At 40.9% G+C, this 25,725-nt stretch overlaps 1 protein-coding gene across 1 annotated transcript in view; it reads left to right on the forward strand.

The window, feature by feature from the left end:
• NRG1 (neuregulin 1) overlaps positions 1–25,725 on the forward strand; it is a 998,992-nt gene that overhangs the window by 432,865 nt on the left and 540,402 nt on the right. The window lies entirely within an intron of this gene.

Here is a 25,725-nt window from a genome sequence, read left to right on the forward strand (position 1 = left end):
ATTTTGCATAAATGACATGTGGCAACCTAATTTAGTATAAGCTATGGAATGTGGTAATAGTTTAACTTCAGAGCTCTTACATTTCATTCCTTCATTACTTTTTTTTTCTCCTTTCAAAGCATTCTTTAGCTATGGACCAAGTTTAAACAATGACAAGTCAAATTCCCAGAGCCAAAAATAGTGTTTCGATATTTCCATCTAATTAATTGGTGCTTTCTGATGAGCATCCAGTGTACTTAGTTCTCTCACAGAAGATTCTCGAAGCCTGACACCAGGTTGAATTCTCAATTTGTGGAGGCCTCCATGGATACCTCCTTTTGTCCTCAACCCCATTCTGCTGACCTGGGTCATTAGCTGTGTCTATACTGTGAATTTGTACCAATATTTTCAAGTTGTACCAACCCTTCCTTTCTAGAAAACTCTGCTAACCTTTCTTCCATGTTTCAAAGGCAACAATCATTATCACCGCAACAAAGGTGGTTAACATTTTAGATGCCTCAGATGTGCCAGAACCAGCAAAGGTTTTTTAGCTGCATTGTCTCATTTAATTCTCTTAACAACTTATATGATAATCTTTATAGTACCCCCATTGTATAGATTAGAAAATGACATTCAAAGAAATTTACAGTCTTCATCATTTGGCAAAGGTCACACAATGGTTCCATTTGAATCCAAAACAAAATCATCATGCTTTTCTGGCGTTAATCTGCATTATACTTAGATTTCTGTTATCTTTCTATGAGGTGTTGCTGACTCAAGTCTCAGTCTATAGGAATCATTTCTGCATTGTTTGACAGATTACACATAGATCACAAAAACTATCCAATCCAATCTCTATCCAGAGTTGACATCACTCCCCTACTTAAAAATCTATAAAAATCTAGTATGACAAAGCAAGTACAGATTCCTCAGTCTGACATTAAACCACCACCATAATCTGATTCAATCTGTCTTCTCCATTTCAACTTGCTTTATCTACCTCTTTGTTGATTCTCATTTAGTTGTTCCCTTGATGGAATATTCTTCTTACCAAACCTCCACCACCATTTCTTTCTGTCATGTTTCTATTTCCCCAAGTCCTTTGATGAGAGGAAACACTTTTTCTCGACCATTGATCTTTCTCCACTTCATCAGCCATGTCAGCCCCCCTAGCATTTGGCTGTATTATGGCTTAGTTTCTAAATTTTCTTCAAAAAAGTTTGTCACGATAAGGTTGTTGGGGCCTGGACATATTTTGTGATTTGTTGATTAAGGAGTTCTGCTTATTTGGCATATTAGTCTTCCATTTTGTTGGATAGATTCAATCCCTCTTTCCTCTATGTTTCCACTGTTCTTTTGACATAATTCTTAATTCTTTACATTTCTGTCTCGACTGGCTGGCAAACTCCAAGGTAGGGGCCATGCCCTGTTCATCTTTGCATCTTTCTGGAACTAGTAGGTACTGTGTAACTATTTGTGGAACGAATGAAGAAAATGCTGGGAAACACACTCCAGGGATTTTGTGGGTTTTATATAATTTCTATGGATCTTGAAATAGAAAAAGACTATTAATGAGTTAGTACATCCCCACATACATATTGTTGAGATGATATGATAGATTGTATAACTATTTAATCTACCTTAAATTGCTATTAGGCAACAATACTGCTTTGACTTCAAGGGCTGGAAAGCAAACAATATATAATGTCCAATTGCTCATGCTAGGGGCAGAGAGGGAAGATTTAAGGAAGAATAATATAATGGGATGAAATTTGGCCAAGATACAAGGTTAATGTCTCCTCACCTCTCAAAGAGTACAGAACAATCGTTCATCATCACAGCTGTTGGAGTTTAGAGCTTACTTCTCATCCAAATGACAGTGCCTTCCACAGAAGGCTATTTCCCAGGGCTACCCTAATCAGCCATCATGTCCTGGAGAGGATAATTGGCCCTGGCTGTCTCTATCCAAGTGGTGACTTAAGCCGGTCTGAAGGCCTTCATTAATGCAAACAACAGCCCAGCCCATGGTGGCACTAATTTCTAAAGCTGAAGACTTGGAGAAGGACCCTGATTTTCCATGGTGTTGATTGTTCTTTTCAGTAAGAAGTTTACCTCTTCCATTATTCTCTCTGCCAAGTACAAATCAGTGTATTTCCAACATCCTGGTGTTTTAACTAAGCATTGCTGGCTTCCACTGCTTCTCTTCAATTAACAAGCATCTGTAAAAGAGCTTTCAACTGACATGGGAAGAAAATCTCTAAGGAAGGGATGGACGGCATCCCACATCTCTAAATCCTCACCAGAGATCTTCCGTTAAGTCACCAAGGAGACATGTGCAGAAGGGACACTTCAGATAAATGAGTATTTGATGACTAATTGGGTTTGGTCCCAAATATATATGTAGAGTCTTATGGCAGGGAGCAGGGAAGGGTCATATAAGATCAATTTTAGATTTCTTCACTTCCTTAATTAAAAGCCTAGAATGTAGGACTACTGAGTAGCTTGTTTCTTTAGACCTTTCTTCCTAGGTCAACGCACTTGGTCTTCTGGATATTAACTCTTCAGCTATAAGAAGAAGCATGGTAGCAAAAGGCCTAAGGCAGTTTTAATATAATCTGAGCTGTCCATGTCTTCCTTTAATGTGACCCTAGCACTGGGGCACTAGGCCTTTAAGGGACCTTCCAAGAAAGTGGTGACTATAAATCTTTGTCAGCATACCATGAACCTGAGGAGGGAAGAACAGCCAGTTTACCAAATGCAAGAGGAGAGATAGCCTTACTTCTTTCCTTCTACTTGGCCCCTGAATAGATTGCGAGTACCTTATCCATTTTTGAGCTCCTGTCTTTTTGGTGGAATTTGTATATATAGTGTATGTGAATGTGCACTTGTACATGTGTGCTTGCATGTGTGCCGGAGGTTGTACACCTAGTTACAAATTCACAAACATGAGGTCTTGGGCTTTCTTAAGGTCAGAGTGTGCCTTCAATGATCCTTTGTAGGAAAATAATGTTTCTGTAGCTCCACATCTTCCCATGAGTGTACCAATACCTAAACATAAAAAAGAAACTGATTAGGATGGCAGTAATGACACACTATGTCTTTCTTTTTTTCTGCTTAGTGGCTGCATCTACCACTAAAAGACACCATTAGTGGTTTAAGAACATTCCTTCTCTCTTTCCCTCCCCCAGCAACTTTAGATGGCTCATCTAATAAAGTACATATATTTTGCAGTGATGTAGTTGGAGGTAATGAAATGATAAAATTATTCTTTTTCCACAACCTCTGCCAGTAATGCTTAAGTATCTCCCTCCTTGAGTGCAACAGCTATGATGAAGTATTTTTCTCCACTTGGTGGAGCTGTGCACATATGTGCTTGAGGGGAAAGGGCCCTGCCAGGAGCTCTGTTCCAGCTGTTCAGAGTGAGTGATCTTTCCAGTGCATCATCCTAGCTTTATGCAGTGAGGCCAAGCCCGTGATGGCAGTATGATTTTAATTAGTGGGCACTGTGCATTCCTATGTCATGGAGAGCACCAGAGCAAGAAGAGGACACATTTGTGGTCCCAGTTTCATTGTCAACCAGCTGTGTGATTGTGGACAAACTGCTTTGTTTTGCTGTGCCAGAGTTCTTGATAAGGTAGAGTGGGGAGTAATCCCTCTCCTACTTATCTCAGGAGTTTGGCGGAAGCCTAACTTAAAATTAGATGTGAAAATGCTTTGGGAAGTAAAACAATGGGCAAATGCAAATAAGAATGCTTATTTGAGTCCATCAGTTTTCCCAGTATGCAAGCTGCCCATTTCCAGCCTCTCTTACTTTGCAGTCCATTCATTCTTCACACCACAATCATAATGGTCTTTTTTAATGTGTATGTGATCATAGTAATCCTCTTATTAAAACTCTAAATATAATTTCCCTGCCACAGAGTTAAAGTTGCAACTCCTTGAGTAGCTTACAGAGTCCTTGTCTGGCCGGTGGCCTCTCTTTAGTAATACATTGACAATGCACTGAACCTGACACCTTCTTTCTTGCCCTTCAGATGTTGGCCATGTGGTTCTTTGGTCGGGAACCAGATTCCTATTGTCACTCTCTAGGCTAGCTTCTACTTCTCATTTCAGATTTCAGCATAGAGTCACTTTCAGTGGGAAGGCTTCTATCATCCTCTATGAGAAGCTTCTGACTTGTGCCCCCCAACACTCTGTCCTGCCCTCAGATGTTTTATCTGATTGTTTTTACAGTCATCTTTTGTATAACTCAATGTTGTAAAACCTTGGCAGGTATCACAACCTCAAGCTCTTAAAAAGTACTCAAGAAATATTTGTTGAATGACCAAGTGGATGGTGTACTAGTTCTCTAGGGCTCTATAATGAACTACCGCAAACTAGGTGCCTTAAAACAAGAGAAATTTATTATCTCATCATTCTGGAGGCTCAAAGTGTGAAATCAAGGTGTCAACAGGGCTGTGCTCCCTCCCTCTGAGACTCTGGGTAGAATCTTTGTTTGCCTCTCCCTAGCTTCTGGTGGCGGCCATCAAGTATTGGCATTCCTTGGTTTTCAGCTGGATCACTGATCTCTGCTTCTGTCATCCTTCTCCCTGTGTGTGTCCCTGTCTTTACATGACATTTCCTTCTTCCTATGAGGACACCAATCCTACTGGATCAGGGCCCATCCCAATGACCTTGTTTAAACTTGATTATATCTCCAAAGGCCCTATTTTTACATAGGGTCACATTCACAGGTATTGGAGGTTAGGACCTCAACATATCTTTTTCAGGGACACAATTCAGCCCATAATGGACTAATAGACCAATTATTTAATCATCAATATATGTTATGGATAAATTACATCCTCTAATTATGATAAAAAAAGCACACACACAAAGATCTAATCAATGTTCTTCCTTAAAAATATATGTGTGTATAATATAGTATATGTGCTATTGTATATATATACAAGGTGTCCTGAAAAATATATACACACTTTGAATAATCATTAATCCCAAGGGGTTAATATGAAAAGAAACATCAATTGAACTATCAGCTGTTAAAGTGTGTAAACATTTTGGGACATCCTGTATATACACATTCATTAATTATTTTATCTTGTGCAAAATCCCCAAAAGCTAATTACTACAAATAAGAAATATTGTGTGATTTGTCTAAAGCACTTCAAAGACATCTGCATTTTTCAGATGCAAATTTTTTGGATGACAAAAAAAGGCTGTTTTGCCAACTTTCAGAATACTAAATTATGATAATCCATCACCCACCATGTAAATTCTGTGTTTCTATCATTTAGAAATGTAGACTAACTTTGCTAAAATAGACATTTTAGAGAATGTGGATGCCTATTTCAGACAAAAGTATAGGTGAGTCACTGACCACGGCATAGTTTCACATCCCATCTGTTTGGGTTCTCTTATTTAGAATTTCAGAGTAACTTAGCCAAATACCAGCTGCATCCCTTCCCAATTTTTCCTAAATGTTTGTGACTGAAATATTCTTTCAGTTTAGGCAATGGAAAAAATGTTGAGAGAAGGAAGGGAAGGTTGAAGGAAGATGGGCTTCTGTTCATTGTATTGCTTCAAGGCAGTGTTCCCATTGCATTGCAATGTTAAACATTTATCTGAAGTCCTCTCACATTAGCTGACTATCTTGGGTGTGTATGTGTGTGTAAGCATACCACCATATTGCAAAAGGCAGAGTTGCTGAAATCATATATAACACAGGGGAAAGTCAATTAGCAAATTAATGAACTGAATTTTATACAAGTCTAGAGGCCCGGTGCATAAAAATTCATGCACTTGGGTGGGGGAACCCTCAGCCCAGCCTGTGCCCTCTCGCAGTCCGGGACTCCTCAGGCGATGTCCAACTGCCAGCTTAGGTCTGCTCCCCGGGGGATTGAGCGTAAGCTAGCAGTCAGACATCCCTCTGCCAGCCCAGGAGCCCCTGGGGGATGTCCTACTAACGGCTTAGGCCTGCAGGTCGCGGGCCTAAGCCGTTAGTTGGACATCCTTAGTGCTGCTGCAGAGGCAAGAGAGGCTCCCATCACCGCCGCTGTGCTGGCCAGCCATGAGCTGGCTTCTGGCTGAGCGGTGCTCCCTTTGTTGAAGCTCAATGACCACCATGAGGCAGCTCCTGCGTTGAGCATCTGCCCCTTGGTGGTCAGTGTGCATCATCGTGACCAGTCATTCCCGGTCATTCTGCCCTTAGGGTCAATATGCATATTACCCTTTTATTATATAGGATATTAACCATACCTTTAATTTGCAGATAGAGTTGTTATTAAAAATATCTGCCTTGGTGAAGCTGTTGGGACCTACAACTGTATTTGCCAAGCAAGGTTCTTCATTATGAAATAGTACTATTTTAAAAAGTCAAACATGCTTATGAAAATACACTAAATCGCTCATTTTCAAAAGAATATATAAATGAGGAATAAAACATACAAATCCTTGCTTGGCTGGTGTCACTCAGTCATTGAATGTCTGTGAACCAGGAGGTCATGGTTCAATTCCCCATCAAGGCACATGCCTGGGTTGTGGGCTCAGTCCCTGATTGGGGGTATGCAGGAGGTAGCCGATCAATGATTCTCTCTCATCATTGATGTTTCACTCTCTCTCCCTCTCTGAAATCTATCTATCTATATTTTAAATGCTTCAATAACTAAAACTTGGGGCTAAGTAGAAGTAGACTGCATTATTGTCTATGAATGTTCTATTCTTACAAAAGCACCTATTCTTCCACTTTTTTCTACAAAATATAAGGTGAGGCAGGGCAGCAAGTTGCATTTTTTATCTCCATGTTGAGTTAAGTATAAAGTTCAAGGCCCAGTGGCCACTCAAAGGTGATGAAAGAAGCTTCTGAAAAGAATCTCCTGTTTTACTGAATCTCTCTCTCTAATTACGTTAATTTTTATGCTGATGCCTGTGAAAGCCTGTGGCTAATTATATTTTTATTTCTTCTATGGCTAGGTACACTAAATGTGAAAAGCACTTAAGAGCTTCAAGATACCGGCATGAAAGTAAATAAAAAGTTTGTGCCATTTTTTAATGTTAATACCTTTGTTATGATTACTATTATTGTCTTACTTCCATGGTTATTGGGGGATTCAATTTAAAGTTTATAAAGTACATAATAAGCATTCATGACAGGAAACCCATACAATGATAATTATTTCCTTCCTTGTGCATTATTACTAAAATTGTCATGAATCAGGAACTGAGAGCTTAGTCTAATTTTTTTCTGTAACCCTCTTATTAAAAGTCTTATTAAAAGAGCTTCTGATTTTTCCACCAGATTGGAAACCAACAAAGGGACCCGGACAACTATTAAAGAACACTGAAAGGAAAATTTTAAAGGCAATTTTTTAGAATAGTCAACTCCACATTGAATGATAAATAAGATTCAAATTAAAATCTCATTTGGCGCTAATTGTCTGGATGTTTTTGTTAATTGGACTTTAGCCAGTTTTTCTTGTCCTAACCAGCCAAGGACTGCACTTTCATTTTTGAGAAGAAATAAAAATAAGAAAAGAGAAAAGTAAAGGACTATTATGAAGGGCTTATTACAACTGTGTACCATGTTCTGTCTCTTTCCTCTGTGTTTTTTCCAAGATAACCTTGTGAGGTGGAGACTATGATTCCAACTGCAGGGTAAGAAAACATTTGAGATTAACTGTTTGACTTTCCAATGGTATACAACTATTGAAATACCGTAGGCAGGATTTTAACACAGTATTTGAGCTGCCTGATTCCCAAGGCTAAGTTCTTTTCCATGCACCATGTTAATTACCAAAAAGATGTGAGATTAACATGTGGAATTTATTTTGGCATGTAAGTGCAAACAAAGCAAGGCAGTGACTAGAATGTTTTCTGGCCCTGGCCAAGAGACAGGAAGCACACAATGGCAGATCTATTCTGGCACTGTAAATTTAAAATAATAAAAATATATTTAGGTTTGCTTATTGTCTCCTACTCACTAAGTCCTGCCCCAATTCTCTGGTTAAGGGGTGTGCAGAAATGGCTCTTTGTGGTAAATGATGTGTGTGTGTGTGTGTGTGTGTGTGTGTGTGTGTGTGTGTAAATAAATGCGAGGACACATCCGAGATAATGGAGTGTTTACTGCTTTGCAATTAGCACAATGGGCTGTCTTTATGGACTGTAATATTTAAATGTATGCACCAGTGCTCTTTCCAATAGAGAATTTGCTTCCTATTTTCACTTAAAACTATCTTTTATTTTAATTAACAGGAATGCAGTTTAATCATCCATCTTTTCAGCTTAGGAAGTTTTACAGGCTTATAATACTGTCAGAGTCTAGGGTGTAACAGTGAGAAATGGAATAGACAATTTTAGAGAAGAAATGCATCTCACTCCTTTCTTCCCTCTTTTTTCCCCTCACATCCTTCCCTCTCCACTTCTTCATTCCTCCCTCCCTCCCTCCTCCCCTCCTTCCCTCCCTCCCTCCTTCCCTGCCTCCTTCCTTCCCTAAGAAGAAACTATTCTGCAAGCTAGGATATCTTATTGATGGTGTGTAATTTCACCAGCTGGATTCCATCTTAGAACATTGTTTAGACTCAGACCTATCTGAAGCTTCATTCCCATGTGATTACCCAAGATACACCTGTGTTGTGGGCACATGTTTTTATAATGGTAGGAGAAAGAATTTGTAAATGCAACTGTGGACTAGAATCAGTGGTATGCTGGTTTAACAATCAGTTATTCCATGGGATGTTTGCGGACACAAAGAGTGAGTAGGGGAAAACCTTTATTTCTAATGTTTGCCAAATTCTGTGGTGTAAATAATCCTACCATGGCCAACTTCATTAGGGCCATGTAAGATGTTATACAGAAGATAGCAGTGATAGGAACCCAGGTGGTTTAACTGATACTTATGATTTGAGATTTTATGCAATTCAAATAGTTACTGGTTTGAATGTGCTAATGTTGTTTCTTCCAAGAAATATGTTTCTTCTATCCTACAGAGATAATAATAAACATTCATGAAATAATTTAGGAGATATTTTGTATTCTGTTACTCACCTCATCATTAATGCTTTGTGTGAAACCAGATTTGTGAAAAGACCCAGGGATTCTTCATTTATTGTATCATCTCCTGTTGGTTTGAAAATGAGTTGCTTATTTTACAAATATTTTTCCTGATTAAGAAATTGAGGCAGCAGGCTATTAAAAAGTTTTTCTCAAGATGATACAATTGTAGACTATAAATTTTCTAATTAAATAGAGGTAAATCCTTTGTTATGTCTATTCACTATATAAAAGTGGTCTAAAACACAAGTTTTCAATTTTTATGGGTCCAAAATAATAATTACTCAAGTGCATACACACACACACACACACACACACACACACACACACACACGTAAATATGAAAAACATATATTAGCTAATGAATGTAGCTTTGCCAATTTAAACATTGAAAAATAAGATAAAAGGATCTCATACTCTGCCAATGAGCTGTGAGTGCCCTGCTATAGGTAGTTAATTCTGCATCTTGCATCTTGTTACTTGGTCTGTCCTCTCTAGGAAGAGACAAGCCTCTTTTCTTCCCTGCTTGCTATCAAAATCTCAGTCCCTACATGGTGACTACATGCAGAAGACACTGAAAAATCATTCTTAAATCAATAAAGGAATTAATTTAAAAGGTCAGATAGCAAAATCAGGGCTATGCATTATTTATATAACATTGTTTAATTTGAAGTATAATTTCTTATTAAGTAGGATGCTTAGAAACTAATTTTACCAGAAGTAGTTTAAAAGCTCTCAGTAGGCAAAAAAATATAACTTGAAGTAGTCCGTTTTCAAAGTAAAGGCCTCCAGATGTCTGAATACCTTCTATGTACATGAACCAATTAGACTGTGACAGAAGGTAAAAAGAGGATTCTATTGTTTTAATTATCTATGTTGTTCTCCAAGGAAATACACCTCTTTCCATTCTTACACATGATATTTACTCATTTATTTATTCACTCATGCATTTATTTAAGAAATATTTATTGTTCCAAGAACTGTTTAAATGGTGGAAATGCCATAGTGGGAAAGACATCTACAAGAGATCTTGTTATCAAGAAGCTTACACTTATGAGAGATTAAATTCATAGGTAAAAGAAATATCAGTGTTGAGAAGTATTTTTTTTAAATATATTTTATTGATTTTTTACAGAGAGGAAGGGAGATGGATAGAGAGTTAGAAACATCGATGAGAGAGAAACATCAATCAGCTGCCTCCTGCACACTTCCTATTGGGGATGTGCCTGCAACCAAGGTACATGCCCTTGACCGGAATTGAACCTGGGACCCTTGAGTCCATGGGCTGACGCTCTATCCACTGAGCCAAACCGGTTAGGGCGAGAAGTATTATACAGACAAATAAAGTAGAATGGTGTGGCCTGAGAATGACTAGATGACAATTTTAGTTTGAATATTTAAGAATGAAATGAATTTAAAGTCAAATATGAAAAAATACCCATGCAAAAAATGAGGAAGGAGACAGAATATCGGAGATGGCAAAACATCTTCTGATATGATGACCCTATGGCTGGCATGACTTTCTTTTTGTTTCTTGAATAGGTCACAGGTTGGAGGAAAATGGTGTGGAGAAGGCTGGTATAAGATGATGTTGTGGAAAGAGGCAGGATCAGATCACAGGGCTTTATAATTTGGCTAAAGAGTTTGCATTTAATTCTAAATGCAACATAATGCTTTAAATGGCATATTTAAATGTTGGGAGTAATGTGACTTGACTTAAATTTTAAAATATCATCTAACTGCTACGTGGAAAATGGCTTATATAGGAGACAAGGATAGAAACCAGTAAAGAGACAAGTTAGAAGACAGTTACAGTTGTTCCAGTGTCAAGTGATGATGACTTGGTGTAAGTCAGTGGTAGTAGAGAGAAGGAAAGGAGAATCTGAACATGTCCCAAAGGCAGAGGAGGCAAGATTTGTTAATGAACTGGCTTATGGTATTGGAACAAAGAAAATACACAATCCTATCTAATAAAAGGGTAATATGCAAATTAACCATTACTCTATCATTCTGTCACAAAGATGGCGGCGCCCATAGCCACAAGATGGAAGTGCCCAGTTCCCTTAGCCCCGCTGGAGTCCCTGGTCCTGTCAGCCCCGCCTGTCAGCAGCCCTGCAGAGTGCAGGCAGCAGGGCCAGCTTGCCTGCTTGCCCAGTCGCCGTGGCGACCTGCAAGCAGGCCCTGCTGTTTGTTCTCTGTGGGGCCCGCTTGCCAGTTCACCACACTTCCCTCAGTCCCACTGGCCCTGAGGCACTCTCCCTGACCTGTTTCCTGCAAGGCCTCTGTGAAGATCCCGCCCTCCAAGCATACCTGGCTCAGGAGGAAATGGGCAGCACCACAGGCATCTCGGCAGGCAGTCTGGCTCCCTGTGTGCTGAGGGTCTGGGAGAGTCTGGACAGAGGTAGCACCTGCCCAGACCACTAGCCCTGTCCCCTCCCAGCCGGGAAAGAGGAAGAGGGAGGCAGGGAAGCCTGGAGGACTGCTGAGAAAAACAAAGGGAGACAGAGACTGGGATGAAGAGATGGAAACAAAACAGACTGGACCTGAAGAGGCCAGGATGGAAGGGAATGCGAGCAGAGGGTGGAGCGGCCCCCACTGGCCCCACCCCCTCCCAGCCAGGAAAGAGGAAGAGGGAGACAGGGAGGCAGGGAAGCCTGGAGGACTGCTGAGAAAAACAAAGAGAGACAGAGACTGGGAGAGATCAGGCTGGCAGGGGAGGGCAGTTAGGGGTGATCAGACAGCCAGAGGCAGTTGGGGGTGAGATCAGGCAGGCAGGCAGAGGCCGTTAGGGGAGATCAGGGAGGCAGGAAGAGGGGTTAGGGGCAATCAGGCAGAGGCAGTTAGGGTGATCAGGCAGGCAGGCAGGTGAGTGGTTAGTAGCCAATGGTATCAGATTATGAGACAGATGTCCCCAATTGGAGAGGGTGCAGGCTGGGCTGAGGGACGCCCCCCCCCCCCCCCCGCGCCATCCCTGTGCATGAATCTCGTGCACCGGGCCACTAGTTAAGTGATAACTCCAAAATTTTCAGCCTGAGTAACTGAGTAGATGGTATGGGCATTTAGTAAGATATATGGGCAAGATTGAGAGAAGAGTAGAATTGGAAGATATTAGTTCCACTGTGTTCATGTTCACATTTTGAGATGTCTATTAAATAGCTAAGTGGAAAGGTCAAATAAGCAGTTTGTTCTATAAGTCTTTAGCTCCTGGGAGAAATTGGGAATGGAGATGAAATGTTGTGAGCCCATAACATATAGGTAGTATTTAAAGCTAGTAGTCCATATGAGATCACCTGGAGAGTACTTACGGATAGTGTCTTAGTCAGCTTGGGCTGCCATAAGAAAATACCAAAGACTGGGTGGTTTAAATAACAGAAATATGTTCCTCAGTTTTGGAGACTTAAAGTCCAAGCTAAAGATGCCAGCAGTGTCAGTGTGCCTGAGAACTCTCTCCTTGGGATTAGAACGCCATGCTGTGTCCTCACATGGCTTTTCCTTGATGCATGTGGGAAGAGAAAGAGAGAGGCAGCAAGCTCTCTAGTGTCTTTCCTTGATCTCATCATTACAACACCCTTGACCTCATCTAAACTTAATTACCTCCCAAAGGCCCCACCTCCAAAAACCTCCACCTTGGGGGTTAGAGCTTCATCATATGAATTTTGAAGGGATACATTTCGTAATAGATAGGAGAGATAAGGGAGCCCAGAAGCACTCCAACATTTACAGATGAGCAGAGAAAGAAAAGCCAGAAAAACAAACAAAAAACCCACAAAAACAAACAAACAAAAAAAACTAAAAAGGAGCAAAGTGCACAAGAGGAAAACCAAGGAGCACAGGGTATGCCATATGGCAGTAGTTGCTAGGATGTTTGAAGAGAGAGAGGGTTGAAATAGTTATTTAGCACAGTGAGAAACCAAACACAATAGAGAAAGGGGGATGGTGTGGGGAGATAATTCTCTATGGGTCTTTTTCATTTTTGCTCATTTTATCATCAGTGACACTGACTGTCTTATTTCAGGATTTTATTTTTTCAAGGCTGTGTAGTGAATGGCCTGGAAATATAGTGTCTCTCTCCAAAGCTAAGGACAGTTCTGTTTGCTGTTTAGTACAATCGCAAGAATGTTGTCCTCGGAGGCACAGGCCAGACAGGCTTCCTGACCAATATAAAATATTCAGGTTCCATAAATTCATAGTTCTTCTCCTGTATTGCAGCTTACCTGCATGTGCAACCTACCTGGCCCTTTTCACGTTGTCCTGTGAGAAATGGAATTAAGGAAACCAGTATAAATGCCAACACTGACTACTGCTGTTGTGAAGTCCTTGGTCTCTGACCCCTGTCTCCTGTCAGCATCGATGAAACAGTGACAAGCTAACTTTGCAAGTTGGGGGCGGGGGGGGCAGGGTAATGTCTCAGACTCATCAAGGTTCTTCCCAGGTAGTGGACAGTTTCCATTGTCCACTTGAGATCTGTGGTTATGGGGGAGAATTTTTCTCCAGCAATGTTTAGTGGCTCTGACACAGGTGCTGGTAGATGTGTTTATGTCTTAGAGATTTAATATGAGTGGCTTATTGCATCGTCATATAGCTCCTTTTGCATACTGAGGTCAATACTGAGGCCCCCACCACTGGGTTGTGAAGACCCAGGGAGAACAGAGCTTGAACACTGCCAGATAGAGTGCTGATAAGTGTGCCAGCATATTCAGATATTTCCATGAGGCATTAAAATGGTAAAAACTTAACTCAGTCATTTGTCACAGTCAAATTGTACATTTATGTTTCAATGACATAATTCCTATTAAAAAATCGGTCCTTCCTTATGTAATACCTTAGTATTAATAGTATTTGACAAAACCATAGTCCTTGAACTATATTTAATTCATAATAATAATTAATACATCATGCATTTTCAGAGCAAAGAAGGAGGTAATTACATATTACAGAAGCATGTAATTTATCTCTGGTTTATTAGGTTGAAAAATCAATAAACATGATTTTTATCATGAATTTTTAATTGAATTGAGTTGAACTTCCTTTACTACTTGGTTGCCAGTTTTTCTCTCATATAATGTAAGGATGTTATCCCTATAGAGCAGTTAATTAGATATTTTTCTGTAAAGAAATTTAGTGGAAATGATACTGTCTTTGTGTGTATTCCCACTTACATCTCTATATATAACCTATATACACTGAGTGGCCAGATTATTGTGACCACCTGATGTTTGTAGGCAAATTATCTATAATTTCGTGCTGAAGTTGCTAGAGGGCCAGACCATTATAAATAGGGAAGCAGGTTATTTAGCACAACAGTAGAAGTGATTTTTTTCTGAAGATATGGGTAAACAGCGCAATTTAACAGCCTTTGAAGAACATATATATATATATATATATATATATATATATATATATATATTTTTTTTTTTTTTTTCTGAGTGGCCAGATTATTATGACCACCCCATCAGTACTTCGTTGGGCCACCTTTTGCCTTCAATACTGCGGCGATTCTTGTAGGCATTGATTCCATGAGAAGTTGAAAGGTGATGCGAAGAATATAACACCATGTCTGATTTATAATAGCACTGTCCAGTTCTGTGAGATTTGATGGTTGTGGAACCAGCTACCTGATGGCTCTTTTAATTTCGTCCCACAAATGTTCAATTGGATTGAGATCTGTGGATTGGCAGGTGATTCTGGGGGCCACCTAAGCAAGGTAAAGTCTCCCTCATGTTCTTGAAACCACTCCTGCACAATACGAGGACCGTGGCATGGCGCATTGTCTTGTTGGAAGAAGCCATCTCCATTGGGATACGCCATCAACATGATAGGATGAACTTGATCAGCAATGATACTTAGGTATGTTGTGCTATTCAGACCTTGTTCCACATGAATTCAAGGGCCCAAATCATGTCAGGAAAACATGCCCCAAACCATAACACTTCCCCCACCAGCTTGAAGGGTTGTATTCATGCATGTGGGGTGCATGCTTTCATGCTGTTTCCGCCAAATTCTCACTCTGCCATCTGCATGATGCAACTGAAAACGTGATTCATCAGACCACATCACTTTTTTCCAATGCTTGACTGTCAAATCCTTGTGTTCCTGTGTGAATTGGAGATGTTTTATCTTGGTAACTGCAGACAGCAAAGGTGTTCAAACAGGACTTCGGCTTCCATATCCCATATGATGAAGTCTATGGCTAATTTGCCTACAAACGTCAGGTGGTTATAATAATCTGGCCACTCAGTATATGTATATATATATCCCAGTATATGTATGTATGTGTGTGTATATATATATATATATATATATATATATATATATATATATCTCCTGTTCAAAGGCTGTTAAATCGCATTGTTTACCCATATCTTCAGAAAAAAATCACTTCTACTGTTATGGTAAACAACCTGCTTCCCTATTTATAATGGTCGGGCCCTCTAGCAACTTCAGTGCAAAATTATAGCTAATTTGCCTACAAACGTCAGGTGGTCATAATAATCTGGCACTCAGTGTATATAAAGAGGTAATATGCAAATTTGTCTGGGATGCTGTAACAGTCATTACCGGACAAATTTGCATATTACCTCTTTATAGGCTGCATGCGCCTATGGGGGGAGGGGACTGCTAGGTGGTGAAGCAAGCCATGGATGGCACAGGCAATGAGCAGGCGCACTAAGAGCAGGGCGGAGCAGGCCCACATAGAGCAGGGAGATGCAGGGCCCGCAGAGAACAGGAAGCAGGGCCTGCCAGTCGCTGTGGCAATGACCAGGTCCGCAGAGAGCATGGCAGAACAGAGAGGCAGGGGGCATGCCCAGGCCGCCACCACTGGGAGACAGCGCCCCAGCAGGCCCACCTCTGTGCATGAGCTGCAGAGGAAACACCTTTTCTTATAGCTCATTGGCTAAGCTCCCTGTGTGTCACTCTCAGTGTTATTGATAAGTTCAGTAATAAGAATCCAAGAAGGTGATCTAGGGTTTTTCCACCTCACTCCTGGAGGAAAAAAATGAAAGTCCACTGCTGGAGAGACTAAGAAATGTCATATCCTGCCCTAGCTGGTTTGGTTCAGTGGGTAGTGTCTTGGCCTGCAGACTGCAGGGTTAGGGTTCAATTCTGATCAAGGGCATGTACCTAGGTTTCAGGCTCCTCCCTGGCCGGGGTGCAGGTCAGGATTCATGCAGGAGGCTACCAATCAAAGTGTCCCTCTCACATTGATGTTTCTCTGTCTTTCCCTCTCTCTTCCACATTCTCTAAAAATCAGTGGAAACATATCCTCAGGTGAGGATAAAAAAAGAAGAAGAAAGAAATGTCATATTCTATGAAAGAGACATCTTGAAAATGCCTAAAGAAAGTTGTCATTTTTTCGTGGTGAAGGGACTGGAGTCCATGTTGATGAAAACACCTTGGCGGCTGTGGCGGCCAGCAGTGGCAGCAGCAGCAGGTGGATGGAGATGGTGCCTTCCCCTGTTCAGCCCGCAGAGGGAGGCCAGACTGCGGGGAGCAGGCCTAAGCTGTCAGTAGGACATCCCCTGAGGGCTCTAGGACTGTGACAGGGGGCAGGTTGGGCTGAGGGACCTCCCCCCCACCACCAGTGCACGAATTTTGTGCACCAGGCCTCTAGTCTATAATAATAATAGTGTAATATGCTAATTAGATCGGACAGCCGAATGACTTACCACACATCATTCCAAGCATCCTTCTGGATGAAGCCATGGTGGCGGGGGGCCAAGGTAGTTAGGGGTGATCAGGTAGGCAGGCGAGTAGTTAGGGGCGATCAGGCAGGCAGGCAGAGTGGTTAGGGGCAATCAGGCAGGCAGGTGAGCTGTTAGGGGCCATCAGGCAGGCATGCAGAGGGTTAGGGATCGTTATGGGTGATCAGGCAGGCAGGCAGGCGAGCAATTAGGAACCAGTGGTCCCAGATTGTAAGAAGGATGTCTGACTGCTAATTTAGGCCCAATTCCAAGGGGTCCCAGATTGCAAGAGCGTGCAGGCTGGGCTGAGGGATTTCCCCATCCCCCCATGCACAGATTTTGTGCACCAGGCCTCTAGTTCTCATATAATGTACTGAGGGATTCCAAGTACTTGACAGTTTGTTTCATCTGAAGACAATTATACAAAAGGAGAGCCATGTGCACACCCAGTCTCTAGTGCTAGGTTTTATATCCTCTTCTACATCTCATTTTTCCATGACTGTCCCTGATATGCACAAGTATCCTCATCTCTCAAGTTCTGGTTGGCTGTCTCTATTTTGGTACCAGAAAAATTGCTTTCCCTGCCTTCTGAGAGACTATTTGCTGCTGCAGGCCAGTAAATGTTTATTATAGTCTAAATTCTCTCAGTCATTCCTAAATGTATATTCTGTCCATAGTTATTTTTCCAGAAGCAGTTTTATATTAATATTAAGGTTTTCGTAGGTTTGCAGAAAATGTCCAATGTCCTTGTTGAAGAGAGAGGAGGGGCATAAACCCCGCCCCCCCCCCCCAAAGCCCTCTTTCTTCCCAAGCCTTGCTTCTCTTCTCTTTATATATTCAGCAACTGCGCCTGACTTGGCAGAGCCCACAGCAGCTATACAGCATCAGTTAGGACAGTAGTGAGTGGATGCAATGTACAAATGGAACAAATAGGATATTTAATTGCTACACAGGGAGCAGAATGGGTCTGCACTCCCTGTGGGGGTCCTCATTTAAGCCCATTGCCCAAAAAGACAAACAACTAAAGCTCAGCATGGGGGTCCCTTAGGGCAGAAAATACAAAGCATTTTCATCACAAGATGCAAGTTTTAGGATTTCATGTCAATGATATGGCGCCAGTCAGAACAGAGCTTCACCCTTCTCAGGGCCTGAAATGGTAACCATGGCTCCTTGGTATGCACAATTCTGCTGGCTCAGAGCACAGGCAAGCTCAGAGGCCATGCCTGCTGGGAGGCTCACAACAGTTCTTAATTCAAGATGGTTGGAGCCAGTTTTGCTTTTCTTCCTCCCTTAAAACTCAGCCAGACATTTTTTTTTCAAAGAGAGAGAGAGAAAAAGAACTATGTTGCCTCTAGCATAGCATAAAAGAGTCCTTGATATTATGAACTTAAGCAACCATTCTGACCACATCTTCCCCCACTCCCTTCTTTTTTTTACAAAAAATATATTTGATTTTTGAAATTTACTTCTCTGAATAGGTTCTTTAGGGAGATTATACAGATAGAAACATCAATGATGAGAGAGTATCATTGATCGGCTGCCTCCTGCATGCCCCCTACTGGGGATTGAGCCCGCAACCCAGGCATGTGCCCTTGGCCGGAATCAAACCTGGGACCCTTCCATCCACAAGCTGACACTTTATCCACTGAGCCAAGCTGGCTAGGGCCCCTCACTCCCTTCTTACTCAGTCTCCAGGTACACCCAAACAGTTGAGTTTTCTAGAACATAGATAACCCTCTCTCATAATTCTGTGTCTTAGTATAAAATGTTTCCTCTGTTATGTCATGTCCATTTCTACCTGATTTATCATCCAGGTTCAAGTGTAAATATTTCTGAAGAAGGTCCTATTGACCCCTATCCCTTCCTCCCCAATTTCCCAGTATTTTAGCTGTTAGAATGAGCACCTGGGGGAGAAATATGCTTAATGATCAGTAGAGGACAGAGACTGGAATGGTGCAGAGAAGAACCTAGCGATTTCTTTCTCTTGTACAATCATGACACAAAGATGAAAAGGGACCCTTGCTTTACTCAACAAATCATAAATTATCATGAAATAAAATGAGATAATTTGAGCCTTTGGCCCCTGTCAAAGTAACAAATGTTGGAAAGAAATAATGTTACATATATACAGATAATAGAAATAAATGAGGCATGCTTCTTGTAAAATATAGAAGCCAGTTACAGTAGGCATGCATATGGTTGGAAGTATGCAAATGTGTACACTTGCTTTAAAAAGGTAAGATTTGCAAGTTGCAAGATGAAAATGCATATTCATGCCATGTGGATAATGCATGAAAAGCTCTTGGTGATAAGAATTGTGTAGGTTACTTTTGGCGTATCTCTAAGAATAGTTAGTACCACTGAAGGTTTGTAGACGGGTGCATAGCATCAAGGGCTCTAGGGTCTGGTAGCTGTAAATTTCATGGTCATGAGTGCAGTAGGATAGTAATATTTCCTTTCCTGCATGGCACACTGGCTCAGCTGATAAGTTTCTTAGGAACCCAGGGACTTTGGCTATTTCTGTCAGGAAATATCCCCTTACTCTAGAATGGAATGACTCGAACACTACAATTCTGAAATTAGTCCCAACAACAGTGAAGGTCAGGGCAGTCCTTCATGCAGATGGATTTCTGTCATGCAGATTGAGGCATCTATCTAGTATCTGTGATGTTGTCAGGCAGTGGTGTAGCATCATTTGTTTTTCTTCCCGCAGAGACTCAACTGATACCTAAGACCTGTGAACATCTGATTTTTTTCTACCTACCCAACTTAATTTTTCCTGCTTTTAGAGTATAAACCCTGTCTTTTAGGCAGGCAGATATTTTTCCTGTCAGTCCAAACTTCTTTTCATTACTCATGTCTTTCTCATCTCCTGAAAGTTCTCCCTCCTCCTTTATACTAATCAAGAACCTTCACCTGCATTGACCCCTTCTGAGCATTTCAGCCCCACTGATCCTTTCTCTGAGCTCAGAACTTATATTCTTATCCACACCTTGGAGCCTTGATTTTATAGTCTCTGTTTCCCTTTACCTCCCTCCCTCTGGTACTCGGTACTTATGAGCACATCTTATTAACATCCTAAACTCTTTCAAAACAGAAAATATGTATTTTACTTTTCATGTAATATTTAAGAAACTTCACACAGGGATAAAAAAAAAAGTAGTGGTGGATTGATTGGTAAAGAAGTTATATCCTACTGGAGAAGGTCAGTGGGCTGTTCTAAGACACAGTCGAGGAATGTGGTACCACGGCAGCAATAAGCCTCTGAGGGGAGGTAAAGTAGTCCTTGTATATCCTGCAGGAATTGGGACTCGGTGCGGACTTTCCTCTAACTCTTTGCCATTGTACTCATCAACTATAGAAATGTTAAGAATAAGTCAGCTCATATTTTTCATTAATAACTACTAATACCTTCAAGAGACATAAGCCAGCCCTAATCAGTTTGGCTCAGTGGATAGAGCGTCAGCCTGCGGACTGAAAGGTCCCAGGTTTAATTCCGGTCAAGGGCATGTACCTTGGTTGCGGACACATCCCCAGTGGGAGATGTGCAGGAGGCAGCTGATCGATGTTTCTCTCTCATCAATGTTTCTAACTCTCTATCCCTCTCCCTTCCTCTCTGTAAAAAGTCAATAATATATATATTTTTAAAAAGAGAGACATAAGCCATGTTTCTCTTATTTTTTTTTTATTTCTGTAGTGAAATTTGGGCCAGCAAAGCCTTTTGTAATGTCCTCTTTTGATGGAATCATGTGTCTCGTCTACAGATGAATATTTGTCAAGAATGAGATAGTTGCTTGACTTTATCCTATATATATGTATGTTTATATCACTATATATCTCCATATCCAAACTGTTCATGACTTTTGCACTAATTACTGAATAATATTTGAAAAATTTACAACTTTCTTTTCTGGCTAAAGATCAGCATAAACACTTCATTTGCTGCATGGAGACTTGTGCCAAACCTTTGCCCAGCTCCAAGATGTGTTGCAAAACAAAAAATAAGAAACTTTTATAACTCCAGCTGATACAACTCATGGCTTTTCCAGTTTGAAAGCAATGGATGGCTGCTTGGTTTCCATACTTAGTATTCCTGATGCTGAAAAGATCCGTTCAGGGAAGTTGCCACTGCTGGAGTTTCGCTGGTAATCTTGAGCTCTGCGGGAGGTCATTGGACTCTGTTGCCATCCCTGAAAGTGGCTGCCCTCTTCCATCAGTTTACTGGGCAGGGGATCAAACCAGCTATTAAGTGTCTGTTTGCACTGAATGAAAATAAAATTTGATGTAGAAACGTATAGCTTCCCCATGCCTAAAGCCTCAGGAGTCTCATCCTGCCTGATCTCAGGCATGTTTTAAACCGAAAAGGGAATGGATATCTTGTGGGTCTGTTTGACCAGATCATCATATCATATTGAAAGTTCTAATATTCATTGCATGAGAATGGTGAGGGGGACTTGCATGTATATGTATTGTCCTGCTTGTTTATTATTTGCAATCATGGGATATAGGGTTACTTGTCTATCCTTGTGGCATGAGAACTGATAGCATTGCTGTGTTAATTCTTAGATTCCCAAGGCTGTATAATCTCCCTAAAGAACCTATTCAGAGCAGTAAATTTCAAAAATCAATATTAATCCCAATCATTTCTCCTCTTATGGGTCATTGACATTCAAAAACCACAAAGAGGCCACGTCTACAAGCATTAGATTTCTAAACACATGAGTAGTGGGGAGAATTTTTCTTTCCTAACTGATGGATGCTAGCTACTGGTCTGGAAAAAAATCTTCTGAGGAAATTGAAGAGGCTTGAGGATTAAATACTATTGAGAACCACTTAGCATTTTTTTCCTCTCTACCCACAGAATTATAGCACAGAGCAAAAGAAAACCCTGCTCTTTTGTTTTCTGGGGGGTGGGGGGTGGGGGGTTGTTGTAAAAGTGTTCATTAGACCAATGAGATAATATGAGAATTTGGTTCCTGGGAAGAAAATTAATGTTTGTAAAATAGGGTTAATACATGTAAATACAGAATTATCAGGCATGTGTTAAAAGGTGGATCAGGTTTCTAGATGTGTATTTATATCTGTCTTAGACTTAAAACAAGGTTCTGTATATATCTTAAGAGTCTTATTATGGGAAACATGAAGCAAACCAAAGGCATGTTACTTTCTATGTCATATCATTCAGCCACAAAGGTACCTTACTATCATGTATGATGTGCGGACTTCCAGATGTCAGTCAGTACCCAGAGTCTAGTGATTCACCAGCCTCTAAGTGGTAGCCTCTGCTAATTTTGGGACAATGGAAGTCATGTGACATGCCTGCTACTGCCTCTGGTTGGGCAGTTCACAGAGTGCATAGTCCATGTCTAGAGTCTAAGTTGCTATGTGGGAGAAAATATTTGTTTGCTTTTAAAAGGAGATGAATCTGTACTAAAGTTCCTTGAGTTTTTCTAATAATAAGCAGTATATTAATAAAACAGTCTATTACAACTAAAAATTTTTCAGTCCTGGGTTATTCTGTTTATTCTGTACTTAAATAGTTTGCACTAACAGCTAAAATAATGAAAATATACAAAAAATGCCTATTCTTCCACAGATTATTAAGTCCATGGAGGCAGGAGCCGTATTTGCCTGATTAACTATTATTCCCCAGTGTTTCCATGGTGCCTACCACATTCCAGGCTCTCAGTACCTCCTTGAGTTAAAGTGAATTACAGTGGCATGAATTGAGTTCTATGTCAAACACTGGACAAGCATTCTGGGGCGATTCTCTGGGTGAACCCAGGAACAGATGATGAAATATGAAGAGCAGTTAAGGTGATCCCTTGACCCTGCTCACTGCCTGCAGTTTATACTCCACAGCATTCCATCTGCCACCACTGCAGTTCTTTCTCCTTCCCTCCCCAAGCTGACAGATCAGACATTTTGAAAACACACACATACACTCCTGTACTCAGACTTGCATGGGATTGCAATTCTGCTGGGTTTAGGCTCTTGGGGAGCGGTGGCAGTTTGTTGAGAATCACTGTACTGGTTCATGATCAGCATAGACATGATCACATTATATCACATCTTGCTATGGACGGCTCCTTTAATCTGCCAGCCTCTCTTAGTCTGCCTGTTATTCCTTTGCATTCCTGTTTAGTGTCAACTTTCCATTCTAGGAATCTATCATCTGCTCTATGAAGAGCTGAAGTGGAAAATAAAATCTGGACGGATATGGCCAGTTGGAGCCGACTAGGGAAAGACAGCCATGATAGACCAATCATCAATGGGGACAAGTGGCCCTTATCACACCGAGGCATCTGGTGACAGAGAAGCAGAGAGGCAGGGCTGCAAGAAGCTTCTTCAGTCATAATGCCAAGGACAGTCATTTTGAACCACAATGTAAAAGGAAAGGAGAGGAGAGGGGAGGGGAAAGGAGGGAAAGGGAAAAGGGAAAAGGAAAGGAAAAGTGAAGGAGAAAGAAAGGAAATGGTTGGGCCTATAGTTATTTTTTTTAGTCACAGATGGTGATCACCACTAGTGAAATATCTGAGTAAAGTAAAGTTGTGTACAGTGTGTGCGTATGAATAGATAGGATGTGTGTGCATGTGTTTGTGTGTGCGCGCTGTGTGACCAGGTGTAACTGTGTATGTGTGTGTGTGTGTGTGAGAGAGAGAGAGAGAGAGAGAGAGAGAGAGAGAGAGAGAGAGAGAGAGAAGAGAGGAGAGAGACCCCTGTATGACCAGGTGTAACCCTGGGCTGAAATTCATCTTTCATTATCCTGACAAGGCAGAGGTTTGCCTAGATTCCCATCTGCATGTTATTATTGTACTCTAAATGATGCTGCCTGTCTTGTCAAACAGTTTCTTTACCTATGACTGGACAGAGAGCTGCCATGGGATGCAACAGGAATTATTTTCATTTACTCTGAAAGCTGGTACCATTTTTAAGGTGTTACTGTTCCTTTATTTACTTAGTTAGTTATTTTTGGTCTTGGTTTTTCTCTTTTTTCCCCAGTTTTATTTTTTAGTTTTGATGTGAGATTTCCTTTATACCCCCATCCCCAATGAATAACCTACAGAGGAAAGACATTCTAGGTGCAAACAGGGGCCCACCCACTTCCAATAACATGGTACCAACACACTTACTAGTTGCTGCCCATGGAAAGCAGAGATTACTTCTGTGGAAGCCCAGGGACCTGTAGGAGATCCATGTTTAACTCCTCCGAAATTATATACGAAACACTTTGCAAGTGTCTTTTCCAAATTAGTTTCCCTTGTTATAGTTTTCATTTGGTTCTCAAAAGGCAGCATGACTCCAAAAAAATGGTTGAGTGTCATCCCATTCAAAACATAGGGCAGACATCATGAATATCCAGCCCATGGATGTCTTTTCTTTGGCTTGTTTGTTTGGAATAATTTCCAGAATTTAAAAGTCATGAGATTTCCTATAAAATAAATGCAATTGTCTGCTTGTCTGAAAAATAAGATCTGGCAACAGGACCCAGGTTCCTGAAACAGTAAGATCTGTCCCCTCCAATTGGGGCAATCAGCTCCCAGGTCCTGTAAAGTCTACCACTCCTATCTTGCTTATGGAGCTCCTTCGGCTATCTTGTATTTCTCCCCTGATCCAGGTAAACATTTCGGGGGGTGCTCTAGTGAGGTAAAGTCTTGAGCTCTATGACCACACTACTTGGTCCCAAATATTGGCTCCACCCTTTGCTACCCTATAAAACTTTTGGGAGTTTTGTAATATCTCTATGCCTTCAATGTTTCAAGGGTAAAATGGATATAATAAGAGCCCTTTTCTCAAAGCGTTATTAAAAGGAATAGAGGGGTTAATAGATGTTAAAATATTTAGAAGAATTTGCCAAACCCTTGACAAATGTTTCCTATTGCTATTTAAGGTACACTAAAGGATTTGTCAAGATAGCCTCAAATCTATTGACCCATGGATTACCCAACTTGCACTGCTTTTCACTTTAACATACAAATCTAGAGTATATTTGATTATATTATGAGCTAAGCATACTTTTTTCCTCACAACTTTTAAATTCTATGCTATAGAATGTATGCTCTGGCCAACCACTTTTTAAATGGCCACATTATCATTTCAGGGGCATCTCTGTTTGTTTCCTATTTGTGTGTCCTAAATAATATTGTCTAAATATACACTGAATATTTATTGAATTGAATTAGTAAAGGTATAAAAATATTTGACTTTCAGCTAGGCTGAAATTGCCTAGCTCTGTATTATTATTATTATTTTTTTTTTTGGTATGGGATTTTATTAAATCTTTGTAAACAACAACAAAAAAAATAAAGCCAGTGTATTATAGGTATCACTATAATTTCTCCCTTCTTTTTGTTTGCTCCATTAAAAGAGTAGTAATTACATCTCTAATAGAATGTTCTTGAAAACACTTGAGTTCCCAGAGCACAAAGTGCCATGTAACCTCAGTCATTATGTTGCCGGAGAAATTAATGGGCCAGATTTCCCAGACATGAATGGGAGTGGGGTTCTTGGGGTACCACTCAAATGAGCATTTTTAGAGGCCCCCATGGGAGAGTGAAATGTGGAAAAATCCTTAATTTGTGGGGAGTCACATTCCTCAGGTTGCAAAGTCCCCTGTCCCTTAAACCAGTACTTGAAAAGGTGCACCTGGGTGTCCAGTAGAGCCAAAAGGAGGACCAGTGTCCAGAGCTTCTGTTACATGTTGCAACCAGTTCCAGTTTAGCATTCAGGTTAGTTAAAGTCCAGAAGTCCACTGTGTGGAACCCACATAGCCGGGGGCCATAAGAGAAGATGCAGGGAAGCACAGCCCCTGCAACGGGAGTCCCAAGAGGGCCAAGAGCCAACATCCAGAGGGTAAACACCAAGAGAGCATGCTTCTTTTTTCAGAAGTTTAAATATTTAGGTTCTGTGCCCTTGCAATGGTCATGCCTAGTCTAGTCACTTCCAGACCTTACTGGACATGAGATCAAACTGCCTTTGTCCAGTCCCTTCCCCCATTAATCAGCAGGGAACAGATTTG

Source organism: Myotis myotis, unplaced genomic scaffold, assembly GCF_014108235.1.
Source record: "Myotis myotis isolate mMyoMyo1 unplaced genomic scaffold, mMyoMyo1.p scaffold_m19_p_3, whole genome shotgun sequence".
Classification (NCBI taxonomy): Eukaryota; Metazoa; Chordata; class Mammalia; order Chiroptera; family Vespertilionidae; genus Myotis; species Myotis myotis.